We start from the raw sequence: 19,474 nt of genomic DNA, 5'->3' as shown, positions 1-19,474 counted from the left end.
GTTTGAATCTGTTTGTATGTCTTTTATTGCCAGTTATAATTCTGATTGAGTTGATTTAGTTTATCTTTATTTAATGGAATCGTTTAAGTTAGAATAATAAGTTTAGACTTGTAATATGCATCTTTCTTATTAGTTGAAGGAACTGTGTAAATTTTTGCTTTCATTTGTTTTATTTGTTTAACAGAATTGTTTGGACTGATCCTAGTTTATTTGCTTTTATTTTTTATTTTAATAGCTACGTTTTAACTTTTAAAAGAGTCGAGTTCATTTTCTACTTTCTCCAAATATGCTGGGATTTTTAAAGTAATTTTGAGTGAGTGGATTTTGTTTATCAAGATATGGTTCTTTTAATAGGTCTGTTTTACTCTTATACGAGAATTGTGTTATTATTCTACTCTATTTAAATATGTTGGGCTTGTTTAATTTAGTGAGTTTAGAGTAAAAATAAGCTTGGTTGTTGTTGGTTAAATTGATTAAGTTCTTGTTTTATCTTTGCTTTGTTTTAGGTTATATAGGATGTATTGTTTGGAATGATGCAGGTTCATTGGCTTTATTTTACATTCAGTAGGTATAGTTCCATTTTTTAATGGGGGTGAGTTGATTTCCAAGTTTTTTGTGGGCATGCTAGTTTCGTTTAAATTAGAATAGAGGGTTTAATGTTCTTTTAAGCCGGCTAGTGGTTCAGGATTTGGCTGGTGGTCGATTGGATGGCTTGTATAGTTTTTGATACGGTGTAGTTGGTTATCAAGGTTTGGCTAGACTCAGTTTCATGGGAGTTGGAAGATTGTGCTAAACTAACCGTAGCTATATCAGATGTGTACCAGATTCATTAAGCTATGCTTGTTTGGGTTCATTTGTATCTGGAGAGTTTTCGTTGAAAGTGAGTACTCTAAAATTATTAGCATCTAGTTAATGTATTGTTGAGTTTGATTTATCTGTCTTGATAAATAATCGGTGGAGATAACCTTGGGACATTGGGAATGATTTCAGCTACGTATTGCTTCAAGTGTTTTTATGTGGCAATGCCTTGGTTTCCTTGATTGGGCTGACATTGTGTCGTTTTGTTGGCCAATAAATATGGGTTGGTGGCCAATAATGCCTGTAACTTAAGAATATTCATATGACCTGTGGTTTCATAGAGTAATTATTTGTGTTCCTGAATTACTGGTGTGGTAGAAACTAATGTTGGAAATGGTGACAGGGTGACTTTTAGATTACTGCCATGTGAGGGAATTCGCCCAAGTCCTTATAAGTAGTTTAGTGATCAGCCAATTTTCTGAAATCAAAGGTTAATATTATGCAGTGTCCAACTTTTGGACAACCCGTCTTTTATTGCCAGTAGGATCACATTATATTCTCACAATTAGGGGTGTCACAGATTGTTGTTGGAGCCAAGGATTTGCAGGTATGGGAAAGGTAAAAGGGTTGTGGATTTGTCTTGGCTGGTTGGGTTTGGTTGTTTCTTGTGGCTGTTTTCTTTGGTCAGAAAGCTTGATGTATGAGGTGTTTTTTTATCTTGTTTGGTTGGTGTTTGGTCTGGAGTTGTGATTCGAAGGTTTATTGTTTTTTCCTTTTCTCTTGGCTTATTTCTAGTCACCTTTCTTGCAATCTTTTTTTTTCTCTTAATAAATTTTATTCTTAAAAAGAAAGAATAGAGAGAGATATGAGAAGAACTAGGGCCGAAAGCAGTAGAGATCGAGAGTCAGTTTGACTCTCTAACTGTTGCCTCCTTTATTGATTTACTAATGAAATGACAAATTACACCTTTGCTCTTAACTAAGAAAAGAGATAAATTATATAACATAATATAAGTAAAATACCAATTATACCCCCATTGAAGATAAATAGAAAAGAAATAAATAATAGACACTTCAACACTCTCCTTCAAGTTGGAGCACAAATATCATAGAACTCCAACTTGTTACTATATGTTTTGGTCTATAGCCATCTTTTCTTCTTTATATGTCAATTATTGGCTATTTTAACTTTTTTCTCTTTATTGTTACTAATTTGCTTTAATACATCTCTATAGCTCCACACTGCTGCTTTCTCATCTTTTAGCCACCCTATCAACACTTGAGAGTTCCCTTCAACGATTACTCTGCTTTCTCATCTTTTGCTTTTTCCCACATATCCATCTTGTGCTTTTTCTCATCTTTTGCTTTTTCTAACCTGGAATATTCATATGACCTGTAACTTATGGAGGATGTTATTATAGATAAATATGGGTTGGTGGTCAATAATGCCTGTAACTTAAGAATATTCATATGACCTGTGGTTTCATAGAGTAATTATTTGTGTTCCTGAAATTGGTGTGGTAGAAACTAATGTTGGAAATGGTGATAGGGCGACTTTTAGATTACTGCCATGTGAGGGAATTCGTCCAAGTCCTTATAAGTAGTATAGTGATCGGCCAATTTTCTGAAATCAAAGGTTAATATTATGCAGTGTTCAACTTTTGGACGACCCGTCTTTTATTGCCAGTAGGAATACATTATATTCTCACAATTAGGGGTGTCACAGATTGTTGTTGGAGCCAAGGATTTGCAGGTATGGGAAAGATAAAAGGGTTGTGGATTTGTCTTGGCTGGTTGGGTTTGGTTGTTTCTTGTGGCTGTTTTCTTTGGTCAGAAAGCTTAATGTATGAGGTGTTTTTTTATCTTGTTTGGTTGGTGTTTGGTCTGGAGTTGTGATTCGAAGGTTTATTGTTTTTTCCTTTTCTCTTGGCTTACTTCTAGTCACCTTTCTTGCAATCTTTTTTTTTTTTCTCTTAATAAATTTTATTCTTAAAAAGAAAGAATAGAGAGAGATATGAGAAGAACTAGGGCCGAAAGCAGTAGAGATCGAGAGTCAGTTTGACTCTCTAACTGCTGCCTCCTTTATTGATTTACTAATGAAATGACAAATTACACCTTTGCTCTTAACTAAGAAAAGAGATAAATTATATAACATAATATAAGTAAAATACCAATTATACCCCCATTGAAGATAAATAGAAAAGAAATAAATAATAGACACTTCAACACTCTCCTTCAAGTTGGAGCACAAATATCATAGAACTCCAACTTGTTACTATATGTTTTGGTCTATAGCCATCTTTTCTTCTTTATATGTCAATTATTGGCTATTTTAACTTTTTTTCTCTTTATTGTTACTAATTTGCTTTAATACATCTCTATAGCTCCACACTGCTGCTTTCTCAGCTTTTAGCCACCCTATCAACACTTGAGAGTTCCCTTCAACGATTACTTTGCTTTCTCATCTTTTGCTTTTTCCCACTTATCCATCTCGTGCTTTTTATCATCTTTTGCTTTTTCTAACCTGGAATATTAATATGACCTGTAACTTATGGAGGATGTTATTATAGATAAATATGGGTTGGTGGTCAATAATGCATGTAACTTAAGAATATTCATATGACCTGTGGTTTCATAGAGTAATTATTTGTGTTCTTGAATTACTGGTGTCGTAGAAACTAATGTTGGAAATGGTGACATGGCGACTTTTAAATTACTGCCATGTGAGAGAATTCGCCCAAGTCCTAAAGTAGTATAGTGATCAGCCAATTTTCTGAAATCAAAGGTTAATATTATGCAGTGTCCAACTTTTGGACAACCCGTCTTTTATTGCCGGTAGGAATACATTATATTCTCACAATTAGGGGTGTCACAAATTGTTGTTGGAGCCAAGGATTTGCAGGTATGGGAAAGATAAAAGGGTTGTGGATTTGTCTTGGCTGGTTGGGTTTGGTTGTTTCTTGTGGCTGTTTTCTTTGGTTAGAATGCTTGATGTATGAGGTGTTTTTTTATCTTGTTTGGTTGGTGTTTGGTCCTGAGTTGTGATTCGAAGGTTTATTGTTTTTTCCTTTTCTCTTGGCTTACTTCTAGTCACCTTTCTTGCAATCTTCTTTTTTTTCTCTTAATAAATTTTATTCCTAAAAAGAAAGAATAGAGAAAGATATGAGAAGAACTAGGGCCGAAAGCAGTAGAGATCGAGAGTCAATAGAGTTAGTTTGACTCTCTAACTACTGCCTCTTTTATTGACTTTCTAATGAAATGACAAATTACACCTTTGCTCTTAACTAAGAAAAGAGATAAATTATATAACATAATATAAGTAAAATACCAACTATACCCCCGTTGAAGATAAATAGAAAATAAATAAATAATAGACACTTCAACACTCCCCTTCAAGTTGGAGCACAAATATCATAGAACTCCAACTTGTTACTATATGTTTTGGTCTATAGCCATCTTTTCTTCTTTATATGTCAATTATTGGCTATTTTAACTTTTTTCTCTTTATTGTTACTAATTTGGTTTAATACATCTCTATAGCTCCACACTGCTGTTTTCTCATCTTTTAGCCACCCTATCAACACTTGAGAGTTCCCTTCAATGATTACTCTGCTTTCTCATCTTTTGCTTTTTCCCACTTATCCATCTTGTGCTTTTTCTCATCTTTTGCTTTTCTTAACCTGGAACCACCTCTCATGCTTGGAGGTCCTGGGTTGCCTGAGCTACTTCCATCAAAATTTAATATTATGTAGTAGTCTTCAGGTGGATCCTAATCTTTTTGTGCTTTACTCTTCCATGAAATGGATAAAGCCACCTCCCTCCAATTCCATCTAATATCATCATGGGAATATGACAAGAAAATATCCAAGTATTTTTACCCAGTGAATCACCCTTCCTATGATGCCTTCAAAGACTACTGTTTCTCTCCTTATTAGTTTTGTGTCGGATAGGCTATACATGTCTTGTCCCAATAATAACTGAAATTTTATTTACTTATTTTACTAAATTAAATTAATCATTTTTTGTTTTAATAGATTAAATAAATTATTCTCCATAATTTTTTTATTTAATTCAATCCGTGACCAATATTTACGGTTGTCAATGGTGTGGGTTTGGATTTGGATAGCTTGGACCAGTCTTGCACCAATCACAAGTGAATATTTATTTATTTTTTGCTAAAGTTAATTATTGATTTATCTATTTTATAAAATTAAGTAAATTATTATCCATAGATTTCTATTTACTTAATTTACTAAATTCTTAATTAATGAATTATTTTCCTAACAAATTATATTCATTTAACTAATAAGTTATTTCTCTCTTTCTCTCTCTCTCTCTCCCCCCCAACCTGAGCCTAATATTTAGGGTTATCAATAGGATAGGTATCGGTTGGTCGGGCCACGTTTAGTTTGGGCTCTGCCTTTATATCAACATATCTTATTAAAGCCCAAGTCTAAGCCTAGGCCAACCATCAAGCTGAGATTTTGAGTGTGCTTGATCATATAAAGCTTGGATTGCAATAAGGAAAGTTTTATTCCTTGTTTCTCTCATTTCTTAGAAATCTCTCTTCCATATTTGTTGCTAAGTTGTAACTATTTGCAATGATGCCATTAATGAGGAGCTAACTATTCTCTCTTATTTTCTTGCCTAATTATTTATATACTTATTTTGAAAAGTTAAAAGATTTTGTTGATTTAATTTACTAGATTATTTCCCTCTCTTTATTACCGCTCTGATTCCAACATTTAAAGGTTGTCAATAGGTGGGGTTTGTTCTATGTAGCTTGGATATTTTATTTATTTTATTAAATTAAATTAATTTATATTTTTTACAAAATTATGTAAATTATTATCCATAGATTTCTATTTATTTAATTTACTAATTTATTCCATTAATTATTAATTTATGAACAGGTTAGGGTCTAAGTTGAGATTAAACCTATTCACAGGTAGTGGCATGTTCGGGAAGGGCTTTGTCTTTATATTAATAGAATATATTGAAGCCCAACTTCAAGCCCAACCTAACCATCAGGTCTATCTCTTGAGTCGAGCCCAGCGAGGAAATTGTTATTCTTTAGTACTCTCTCATTTCCTCACCAGTTAATTTATATTTAATTTAGTAAGTTAAAAATTTTATTTATTTAATTTTCTAAACGATTTAATTTTATCAGCAAATTATTTCACTATATCTCTCCCTCCCTGAGTCTAATATTTTGGGTTATCAATGGGCCGGGCTTGGTTTTAGATAGATTGGATATTTATTTATTATTTTACTAAATGAATTGAGTCATTATATATAAATTTTATTATTTAGTTTAATAAATTAAATAATAATTTGTTTTTCTCTTTCTTGATCCTGTCCCGTCCCAATAATTAATAAAATTTTATTAATTTATTTATTTTACTAAACCAAATTATTTATTTATATATTTTAATACATTAGATACACTATTATGTATAAACTTTTATTTATTTGATTCAACTCGGCACTAATAATAAATGAATATTTAGTTATTTTATTAAATTCAATTATTGATTTGTTTATTTTACAAAATTAATTACGGTATTGTCCATATATTTATATTTATTGAATTTACCAAATTATTCATGTAATTAATAATTTATTTAACTATGAAGTTATTTCAATCTCTCTCCCTGAGCCAAATATTTAGGGTTCTCAATAGGTTAGGTCTCATTTGGGATTAAAATTATTAACTAGTCAGGTTAGGGTTGGATTGGGATTTGCGTTTATGAAAATATAATATATTTATGCCCAAGTCTGAGTCTGGATCGAACTTCGGGCCTAGATCTTGAGCATGAGCCCGACGTTCATATAGAGCCCAAAGCACAGTGAGGAAATTATTTGTCTCTCTCTCTCTTCCCCTTTGCGAGTTACATATTTAGGGTTGTCAATGGATTGGGTTTAGATCTAGATAGCTTGGATATTTATTTATTTTTCGAAAAGTTAGTAAATTATTATCCATAGATTTTATTTATTTACTTAACTAAATTATTAAATTAATTAATGATTTAATTTATGTACAAAGTACTTTTCTTTCTCTCTCCCCTTTTAAGACTATCAACAGATTAGTTCTTTTGTCGAATAGGCTATACATGTCTTGTCCCAATAGTAAGTAAAATTTTATTTATTTATTTTACTAAATTAAATTATTCATTTTTTGTTTTAATAGATTAAATAAATTATTCTCCATAATTTTTTTATTTAATTCAATTCGTGACCAATATTTATGGTTGTCAATGGTGTGGGTTTGGATTTGTATAGCTTGGACCAGTCTTGCACCAATCACAAGTGAATATTTATTTATTTTTTGCTAAAGTTAATTATTGATTTATCTATTTTACAAAATTAAGTAAATTATTATTCATAGATTTCTATTTACATTATTTACTAAATTCTAAATTAGTGAATTATTTTTGTAACAAATTATTTAAAAGATTTTGTTGATTTAATACATTAGATACACTATTATGTATAAACTTTTATTTATTTGATTCAACCCGGCACCAATAATAAATGAATATTTAGTTATTTTATTAAATTCAATTATTGATTTGTTTATTTTACAAAATTAAGTACGGTATTGTCCATATATTTATATTTATTGAATTTACCTAATTATTCATGTAATTAATAATTTATTTAACTATGAAGTTATTTCAATCTCTCTCCCTGAGCCAAATATTTAGGGTTATCAATTGGTTAGGTCTCATTTGGGATTAAAATTATTAACTAGTCAAGCTAGGGTTGGATTGGGATTTGCGTTTATATTAATATAATATATTTATGCCCAAATCTGAGTCTGGATCGAACTTCGGGCCTAGATCTTGAGCATGAGCCTGACGTTCATACAGAGCCCAAAGCACGGTGAGGAAATTATTTGTCTCTCTCTCTCTCCCCCTTTGCGAGTTACATATTTAGGGTTGTCAATGGATTGGGTTTAGATCTAGATAGCTTGGATATTTATTTATTTTTCGAAAAGTTAGTAAATTATTATCCATAGATTTTATTTATTTACTTAACTAAATTATTAAATTAATTAATGATTTAATTTATGTACAAAGTATTTTTCTTTCTCTCTCCCCTTTTAAGACTATCAACAGATTAGTTCTTTTGTCGAATAGGCTATACATGTCTTGTCCCAATAGTAAGTAAAATTTTATTTATTTATTTTACTAAATTAAATTATTCATTTTTTGTTTTAATAGATTAAATAAATTATTCTCCATAATTTTTTTATTTAATTCAATTCGTGACCAATATTTATGGTTGTCAATGGTGTGGGTTTGGATTTGGATAGCTTGGACCAGTCTTGCACCAATCACAAGTGAATATTTATTTATTTTTTGCTAAAGTTAATTATTGATTTATCTATTTTACAAAATTAAGTAAATTATTATTCATAGATTTCTATTTACATTATTTACTAAATTCTAAATTAGTGAATTATTTTCGTAACAAATTATTTTTCTCTCATCTCGGAGCCTGTTTTTAAGGCAATCAATATGTTTGGTCAGTTGTGTGATAGGTTGTACCTGTCCTGTCCAAATAATAAATGAAATTTTATTAATTTATTTTACTAAAACAAATTAATCATTAAATTTTGTACAAAATTAAGTAAATCGTTATACATAGATTCCTATTTATTTATTTTATTAAACTATTCAAGTAATTAATAATTCATTTTACTAATAAGTTATTTCTCTGTTTCTCTCTCTCTCTCTCTCTCTCTCTCTCTCCCCCCCAACCTGAGCCTAATATTTAGGGTTATCAATAGGATAGGTATGGTTGGTCGGGTCACGTTTAGTTTGGGCTCTGCCTTTATATCAACATAACTTATTAAAGTGCAAGTCTAAGCCTAGGCCAACCATCAAGCTGAGATTTTGAGCGTGCTTGATTATATAAAGCTCGGATTGCGATAAGGAAAGTTTTATTCTTTGTTTCTCTTATTTCCTAGAAATCTCTCTTCCATATTTGTTGCTAACTTGTAACTATTCACAATGATGCCATTAATGAAGAGTTAACTATTTTGTCTTATTTTCTTCCCTAATTGTTTATATACTTATTAAAAGTTAAAAGATTTTGTTGATTTAATTTTCTAGATTATTTAATTATTTCCCCATCTTTATTACCGCTCTGTGTCCAACATTTAAAGGTTCTCAACGGGTGGGGTTTGTTCTACGTAGCTTGGATATTTTATTTATTTTATTAAATTAAATTATTTATTTATATATTTTACAAAAATATGTAAATTATTATCTATAGATTTATTTTTATTTAATTTACTAATTTATTAAATTAATTAATAATTTATGACCAAGTTAGGGTCTAAGTTCGGATTAAACCTATTCACAGGTAGTGGCATGTTCAGAAAGGGCTTTGTCTTTATATCAATAGAATATATTGAAGCCCAACTTCAAGCCCAACCCAACCATCAAGTCTATCTCTTGAGTGGAGCCCAGCGAGGAAATTTTTATTCTTTAGTACTCTCTCATTTCCTCACCAGTTAATTTATATATTTAATTTAGTAATTTAAAAATTTTATTTATTTAATTTGCTAAACGATTTAATCTTATCAACAAATTATTTCACTATATCTCTCCCTCCCCGAGTCTAATATTTTGCGTTATCAATGGGCCGGGCTTGGTTTTAGATAAATTGGATATTAATTTATTATTTTACTAAATGAATTGAGTCATTATATATAAATTTTATTATTTAGTTTAATAAAATAATTAATAATTTATTTTTCTCTCTCCTGATCCTTATTTTTTGGGTTATCTACGAGTTAGGTCAAGTGTGGTATAGCATGTACCTGTCCCGTCCCAATAATTAATGAAATTTTATTAATTTATTTATTTTACTAAACCAAATTATTTATTTATATATTTTAATACATTAGATACACTATTATGTATAAACTTTTATTTATTTGATTCAACCCGGCACCAATAATAAATGAATATTTAGTTATTTTATTAAATTCAATTATTGATTTGTTTATTTTACAAAATTAAGTACGGTATTGTCCATATATTTATATTTATTGAATTTACCTAATTATTCATGTAATTAATAATTTATTTAACTATGAAGTTATTTCAATCTCTCTCCCTGAGCCAAATATTTAGGGTTATCAATTGGTTAGGTCTCATTTGGGATTAAAATTATTAACTAGTCAAGCTAGGGTTGGATTGGGATTTGCGTTTATATAAATATAATATATTTATGCCCAAATCTGAGTCTGGATCGAACTTCGGGCCTAGATCTTGAGCATGAGCCTGACGTTCATACAGAGCCCAAAGTACGGTGAGGAAATTATTTGTCTCTCTCTCTCTCCCCCTTTGCGAGTTACATATTTAGGGTTGTCAATGGATTGGGTTTAGATCTAGATAGCTTGGATATTTATTTATTTTTCGAAAAGTTAGTAAATTATTATCCATAGATTTTATTTATTTACTTAACTAAATTATTAAATTAATTAATGATTTAATTTATGTACAAAGTATTGTTCTTTCTCTCTCCCCTTTTAAGACTATCAACAAATTAGTTCTTTTGTCGAATAGGCTATACATGTCTTGTCCCAATAGTAAGTAAAATTTTATTTATTTATTTTACTAAATTAAATTATTCATTTTTTGTTTTAATAGATTAAATAAATTATTCTCCATAATTTTTTTATTTAATTCAATTCGTGACCAATATTTATGGTTGTCAATGGTGTGGGTTTGGATTTGGATAGCTTGGACCAGTCTTGCACCAATCACAAGTGAATATTTATTTATTTTTTGCTAAAGTTAATTATTGATTTATCTATTTTACAAAATTAAGTAAATTATTATTCATAGATTTCTATTTACATTATTTACTAAATTCTAAATTAGTGAATTATTTTCGTAACAAATTATTTTTCTCTCATCTCGGAGCCTGTTTTTAGGGCAATCAATATGTTTGGTCAGGTGTGTGATAGGCTGTACCTGTCCTGTCCCAATAACAAAAGAAATTTTATTAATTTATTTTACTAAAACAAATTAATCATTAAATTTTGTACAAAATTAAGTAAATTGTTATGCATAGATTCCTATTTATTTAATTTATTAAACTATTAAATTATTAATAATTCATTTAACTAAAAAGTTATTTCCCTCTTTCTCTCTCTCTCTCTCCCCCCCCCCAACCTGAGCCAAATATTTAGGGTTACCAATAGGAGATAGGTATCGGTTGGTCGGGCCACGTTTTGTTTGGGCTCTGCCTTTATATCAATATAACTTATTAAAGCCCAAGTCTAAGCCTAGGCCAACCATCAAGCTGAGATTTTGAGCGTGCTTGATCATATAAAGCTCGAATTGCGATAAAGAAAGTTTTATTCTTTGTTTCTCTCATTTCCTAGAAATCCCTCTTCCATATTTCCTAGAAATCCCTCTTGAGTCGAGCCCAGCGAGGAAATTGTTATTCTTTAGTACTCTTTCATTTCCTCTCTAGTTAATCTATATATTTAATTTAGTAAGTTAAAAATTTTGTTTATTTAATTTGCTAAATGGTTTAATTTTATCAACAAATTATTTCACTATATCTCTCCCTCCTCGAGTCTAATATTTTGGGTTATCAATGGGCCGGAATAGGTTTTAGATAGATTGGATAATTATTTATTATTTTACTAAATGAATTGAGTCATTATATATTGATTTTATTATTTAGTTTAATAAATAATTTTTATCTCTCTTGATCCTTATTTTTTGGGTTATCAACGAGTTAGGTCTAGTGTGGTATAGCATGTACCTGTCCCGTCCCAATAATTAATGAAATTTTATTTATTTATTTATTTTACATAACGAAATTATTCATTTATATATTTTAATACATTAGATACACTATTATGTTTAAACTTTTATTTATTTGATTCAACCCAACACCAATAATAAATGTATATTTAGTTATTTTATTAAATTCAAATATTGATTTGTTTGTTTTACAAAATTAAGTATGGTATTATCCATATATTTATATTTATTGAATTTACCAAATTATTCATGTAATTAATAATTTATTTAACTATGAAGTTATTTCAATCTCTCTCCCTGAGCCAAATATTTAGGGCTCTCAATAGGTTAGGTCTCATTTGGGATTAAAATTATTAACTGGTCGGGCTAGTGTTGGATTGGGATTTGCGTTTATATCAATATAACATATTTATGCCCAAGTCTGAGTCTGGATCGAACTACTGGCCTAAATCTTGAGCATGAGCCAGCGTTCATATGGAGCCCAAAGCACAATGAGGAAAGCAAAAACTTTACACAGTTCTTTCAACCAATAAGAAAGAAGCATATTACAAGTCCTAACTTACTATTCTAACTTAGTCAAACCCATTATATCTAGATAAAACTCACTCAGAATTATAAGTGGCTCTAAAAGCAGATTCAAACTATTCCCCACTAGCCGCATAAAATTCCTTCGTTCAAACAAACCCTCCTTGTCTTCTAACTCACTAACTTAAACAAGCTCATCATATTTGGATAAAGTAGAAAATTAACTCAATTCCTTTATAAGATTAAAACAGATCAATTAAACGAACCATATCTTGATAAACTAAATCTACTCACTCAAAATTATAAGTTCCACAAAAACACATACAAATAGATTCAAATTAATCCCCACTGGCCACATAAACATCCTTATATCAGACGAACTCTCCTTGCCTTCTAACAAGCATATAAAAATGTTTCATTACTCAAATCCATAATTATTCAAACAAATTATAATCACTCAAAATGAAGGGTTATTAAAAGCCGAAGGATATTATCAAATTATCAGCTGCAACTTAAAAACAAATCCAAACCGAATCCATTACAACATAGCTAAAATGAATCCAAACATATAGCCATTGCAAAGTAGAACCTATACAACCACACAATGGCGGCCCAATCTGTCATTCAGTAACCAATCCAATCAATGATACTGAGATGTTGCCAAATCAAAACCATCGAAGCAAAACAAAGCTAAAATCAATCCAAACAACCCAAGATTATCCAAACCGACCTACCTATCAAGACAAAGATAAATCAAACTCATCAAAATTGTAACTAAATGCTAACAATTTTATAGTACTCGCTTTCAACGAAACCTCTCAGCAAAGCTCAACCAATCTGGTACACGTCTGATATAGCAACGGTTAATTAAAGGCATTCTTTCAAATCCCATGAAACTGAGTCTATCCAATCCTAGGTACACCAACTACACAATATCCAAAACAAACCAAGTCTGAGCATTCCATCAACGAAACCTCTCAGCAAAGCTCAACCAATCTGGTACACGTCGGATATAGCAACGGTTAATTAAAGGCATTCTTTCAAATCCCATGAAACTGAGTCTATCCAATACTAGGTAGACCAACTACGCAATATAAAAAACAAACCAAGCCCTAGCATCCAATCAAACTCCAAGCATATCCATAACCTCCAACCAAGCTAATAGAACACTAGACCCTCTATTCTAATTCAAACAAAACTAGCCTGCCTAGATAAACTAGTAAATCAACTCAAGTACTTTAAAAAATGAAGTTAGAACTACTCAAAGTAAAATAAAACCAACAAACCTGGATCATTCTTAAAATTCTTACCTATATAACCTAAAACAAATCAAAGCAAAAACAAGACATAATCACATTAAATTACAAAAACCAAGCTTATATTACTACTCTAAACTAAACAACTTAAACAATCCCAGCATATTTAGAGAAAGTAGAAAATCAACTCAACTCCTTCAGAAGATTTAAACGTAGCTGTTAAAATAAAAAATAAAAGCAAATATTCTAGGATCAATAATCAAAGCAAAAACAAGACATAATCACATTAAATTACAAAAACCAAGCTTATATTACTACTCTAAACTAAATAACTTAAACAATCCCAGCATATTTAGAGAAAGTAGAAAATCAACTCAACTCCTTCAGAAGATTTAAACGTAGCTGTTAAAATAAAAAATAAAAGCAAATATTCTAGGATCAATCCAAACAATTCCATTAAACAAATTAAACAAATGAAAGCAAAAACTTTACACAGTTATTTCAACCAATAAGGAAGAAGCATATTACAAGTCTAAACTTACTGTTCTAACTTAATCGAACCCATTATATCTAGATAAACTAAATCAACTCACTCAGAATTATAAGTGGCAATAAAAGCCATACAAGCAGATTTGAACTATTCCCCACTGGCCGCAAAAAATTCCTTCTTTCAAACAAACTCCCTTTGTCTTCTAACTCACTAACTTAAACAAACGCAGCATATTTGGATAAAGTAGAAAATTAACTCAGTTCCTTTATGTGATTAAAACAGACCAATTAAATGAACCATATCTTGATAAACTAAATCCACTCACTCAAAATTATAAGTTCCACAAAAGCACATACAAATAATTCAAATTAATCCCCACTGGCCGCATAAACATCATTATATCAAACGAACTCTCCTTGTCTTCTAACAAGCATATAAAAAGGTTTCATTATTCAAATCCATAATTATTCAAACAACTTATAATCACTCAAACCGATGGGTTATTAAAAGCCAAAGGATATTATCAAATTATCAGCTGAAACTTAGAAACGAATCCAAACCGAATCCATTACAACAGAGCCAAAACGAATCCAAACATAGCCAGTGCAAAGTAGAACCTATACAACCACACAATGAAGGCCCAATTTGTCATTCAGTAACCCATCTAATCAATGATACCGAGACGTTGCCAAATCAAAACCATCGAGGCAAAACATATTGTAATCAATCCAAACAACCCAAGATTATCCAAACCAACCTACCTATCAAGACGAAGATAAATCAAACTCAACAAAATTGTAACTAAATGCTAACAATTTTATAGTACTCGCTTTCAACGAAACCTCTCAGCAAAGCTTAACCAATCTGGTACACGTCTGATATAGCTACGGTTAATTAAAGGCATTCTTTCAAATCGCATGAAACTGAGTCCATCCAATACTAGGTAGACCAACTACACAATATCAAAAACAAACCAAGCCCTAGTATCCAATCAACCTCCAAGCATATCCATAACCTCCAACCAAGCTAATAGAATTCGCGGTGGGAGAGGCAAGCTGGAGGAGCATGTATATTAATTACCTAAAAGACAACACGTTGCCAGTTGACCCGGCAATGAGGAGGAGACTTTTATCGAGGGCCAAGAGGTTCTATCTTTAGGAAGGAATGTTGTACAAAAAGTCTCACAGTGGAAAGTCTCTGCAATGTCTAACTAGTGAGGAAGTAGAAGAAGCACTAGAAACGGCCCACAGCTCTGAACCCACCCCACATCAAGGGCAAGTAGCCTTGTACAATCACATCCTACACCTAGGTTTCTACTAGCCCACCATGGTAAAATATACCTAGAAGCACGTGCGCATATGTCATAAGTGCTAGGTGCATGCCGAGAGGATACACAAACCTGCTAACAACATCCACCCCGTCATCATGCCCTAGCCTTTCCACACCTGGGGAGTAGACCACATAGACAAGATCCACCCACCCTCCAGGGGGTATTGTTTCATAATAGTGGACACAAATTATTTCACTAAGTGGGCGGAGACTGTACCTTTATGAAGAATCTGTGAAGAAAATATAGTGAACTTCCTCAACCAACATGTAGTTCATCGATTCGGAGTCCCAATGAGGATTTGGATAGACAATGGCTTATCCATCAAAAATCAGGAAGTCTGAGACCTTTTAGGGCAGCTCGAAGTGAGGTTAGGAATGTCCACAACATATTACCCACAAGGGAACGAGCAAGGGAAAGCCACTAACAAGACTTTACTAAGAATGTTGAGCAAGATAGTGGCTAACAATCAGAAGGACTGGTCAGAAAAGTTGTCAGAAACCCTCTAGCCTTATCGCACCACAATTAGAAAAGTACGCAGGCAACGCCCTATTCCCGGGTATACGACCAAGAAGTAGTGCTACATGCAGAGATATAGGCGATCTCCGCTCATGTAACCTTCGAGATGGGAAAGAGATTCAAAACAGAAGACATGGATCAGCTCCTCGACGAAAAACTAAAAGGTATTGACAAGGAAAGAGAAAAGTTGTTACAAAAACAAATCAAGTACAAACAACCCTTAGCCGCAAACTTTAACAGACTAGTGAAGCCCAGAAAATTTAGAACAGGAGACAAATTCCTTAAGACTTCACTCCATGTTAGACAAGGCAAATTGCTGGGATATTTGCTCCTACTTGGGATGGACCATATATGATCAAGGAAGCTCACCTGTCTGGCTATTACACGCTAAAACCACAGACACTAGGGAGGAGGATGAGATGGTGAATGACAAACTAGTTGAAGCCTTATTTTGAATAAGTTGTATAAGATATGATGTGACTGTTACATGTATTTTTTTAAAAATGAATGCATCAAATATATTACTCATTCTTAGAAATCCTACAAGTTCTTATGTGATTATAACTAGTGTACTAACGGGATTTTGTTTTGTTAATATGCTTTGTTAATGGGTGTTGATTTGATTGATATTTGAATGGTTTGCCACGGCTTGGTTAGTTTTGGAAATTTTTTATTTGCTTCTACCTAGGTTTGGCCCAGCATTAGGAAGAATGTGTTTGATTAAGTTTATCTATATTCGATATCTACTAGATGGTTTTCTCTATGTTGAGTTTGTTTCATTTGCATCAGGGTTGGTTGGTTAAAAAGGGAATAATCTCAAATTGTCCTCATCTTGTTTCGTGTGGATTGACTCTTGTTTAGTTTTTGAATTGATAGACTAGGACGGTTCAGATAGTTTTGGATTGTTTTCAGCTTTGGTTTTCTTTGATGGCATCGTTATGGGAAGCTAATATATAGCTCTGGTTGGATTTTTTAAATAAAGTGGATAATTTCTTCCTATGCTTCTGTTTTATCGGTTACAGAATGATGGTTTGGGCAGACATGAAATGGTTGTGTTGATTCCAATTTGGGTAGCCATGTTGATTTTTGTTAGTGCTCTATTGTAACAGACTATATTGGGTGGATTGTTTTAAGATGCTGAGAGTGACCACTGTTTGTAGTTTGGCACTAATAGTTTAATGTGTTTTTCGTTAGGATATTTGATTTCTTTTCTCATTATGAAATTGCCAGTGCTTTGAAATATTTCGATATGAAATACGGAAATTTCTTTTTTGATCATTATAAGTTTAGGTTAGTTGGTTTGGCACATGCACATTTACATCGTCGGAAATAGATTAGTTGGAATCGGTTCCTATAGGTTCTGTTTGGTGCTTACAAGTCTGAGTGAGTGGATTTAGCTTATTTAGAGAGATTTAAAAGGTTCGTTTAAGTGAAACTAGTTCCACGTTGTTGCATGCTCCATGCGAAGGCCTTGGAAACCCCAGGTGCTCACATACTAACCCTGACCAGTTCCAGGATGCCATAGCTAGTTCTACTATGCCACATTCTCCATGCGATGGTCCTAGCAACCCCAAACGCATACATACTTACCCTGGCCGGTTCCAAGATGTTGTGACTGGTTCCATGATGCCGCATGCTCCATGCAAAGGCCCTGGCAACCCAAGCACACATATACTTACCCTGGCCAGTTCCAAATTGCCGTGGCTGGTTCCACAATGTCGTATAATCCATGCGAAGGCCCTGGCAAACCCTAGGCGCACACAAACTTACTATAGGTACATAGTGCTTGCTCAATCCTTTAGAGCACAGAAGACTCTAAATTGATACCATATGAACGCTTGCGATCAGTTTGTAGTTCATCGGTCGCCTGTGATGAACTTATAATGCATCGCAAGCTCACGACGAATACATGGTAAATCACACATTTGCGATGGACTTGTGTCTGATACGAACCCAAAAACAAGTTTCAATTGAACCCATGATGAATTTTATATGCACGCATTATGGCGATGAACCTTGGTCATATACGGCTTTGCGATAAACCTCATATACATGTAGTTGTTCAATGAACTTTGAAGGAGTACAGTCTTGTGATAAACCCAAGACCATTACAGAGCCGTGAGTCACTGAGAACCAGACTCAAACATCGACCGCACGTGCAACCTCAAGTTACATGCATGGTGAAGTGCCATGAAGTTTTAATAAAGGTACCCGTTGTGTAATGACGTAGTTGGTGCCATGCCAGTTAAGTAGGATGCAAAAGGTAGTAGCACACATGGATTATGAGGATCCTCAATTGAAAGGTAAGTAAACCATTGAGAGATCTTATAAGACACGTGGCGAAATCCTAGTAGTGTTCCATAATGACCGATAACAAATCTAATATTGTCTTTCCCATTAGGAATCGATCACTTTTGACTCCTTCCTTCTGGGACCTCGGAATCCCTTCTTATAAATAGAGATCCTCCCCATAACGGAGACGATTCATTCGACCATTGATTCACTCAATCATTGGACTCCCTGTTTAGTTGTCTCGTCACTCCCCTTTCTTGCCCTAGCCTTCCCGGTTGATCCTTTACTCCCGGTCTTCCTTTGTCCTTCAAGGAGACCACCCCCCACCTTGCCTGACCACCTCCTACTTACATTAGAATCTCTGGTTCCGTCCTTCATCACAGAGGATGGTCGCCCACAAGTGAAGGGATGAGAGATCAATCCCATGGACGCCCAAAGATTGTGGAATAAGGGGGCGAATTTCAAAAATTTTTCTCTCCCTTCAACTGGGAATCACATTCCCTATTTAGAAAATCATATTTTCAAAAATCATTCTTGAGCCTTAAACTGAATCAGATCTAAACCAAAAGGAGTAGGAGAGAATTATACCTAATACGGAGAAGTAGTATCTCCCAATGGAGGTGTTCACGCCCAAGGAAGGATCCAAAGACTGTTCCCACTGAAGATGGCGCAGTGTGTGATGGAGCAAAATCAGCAGTGTTCTTCTCCAAGAACTCTATCTTTCGTAAGAGTCAGCAGGATGGAACGTGAGCACAACTTCCTTTCAATCCTTTCTCAAGGGACTGATGTCAAGATCCAATCTTGACTTCTCCCACAACTGGAGATCGAACTGGCAAACAGGGCGGCAAGAACAGGGAGGCGGCAAGAGAGTATTCGCAGGGTGCAGAATTCTCTCTTCTTGTTTTCAGCACTAAAGGAAATCTGATGTGTGTGTGATTTAGGCTGCCGCCCCCTTCTTTTGTTAACCTAGAAAGATCAGCTCCTAATGAGATTAGGAGCTGCTTATCCAAATCATATTTGGATCAGCCTTCTCTTCAGGTGATAAGGATAAACCCTTATCTTATCTGCAGATTAGATTAGCTTTCACCTAATCTCATTAGGAGGTTTCTAAATCTGAATCACATTCAGATCTGGATTCTCTGAGTGGATAGGGTCAAGACCCTATCCTATCTGCTAATCCATCTCAGAATTCACTCCATTATTAACTAAATAAATAGCCCAGTTCTAAATGGGCTTTAGGCCCATTAAGCTTATGTGCTCACTTAACCTTCCTAACTGCTGCCCAGTTGGGCTTCCTTGTATGGCGTGGGACCCAAGCATTGATCTACACATCAGCCACATGGGTTCGGCCCAGCCTTTGTTACAAGGCCTGGCCGAATACACTGTTAAAGACAGTACACCCCCTGAAATCCATCGAATGGGCTCTATGGGCCCAACATTTACCCTAAGTGGTCCCTGGGCCAAGCCAC

This window comes from Nelumbo nucifera, chromosome 3 (assembly GCF_055504915.1).
Source record: "Nelumbo nucifera cultivar China Antique chromosome 3, China Antique-T2T, whole genome shotgun sequence".
Classification (NCBI taxonomy): Eukaryota; Viridiplantae; Streptophyta; class Magnoliopsida; order Proteales; family Nelumbonaceae; genus Nelumbo; species Nelumbo nucifera.
This window is presented reverse-complemented; position numbering follows the sequence as displayed.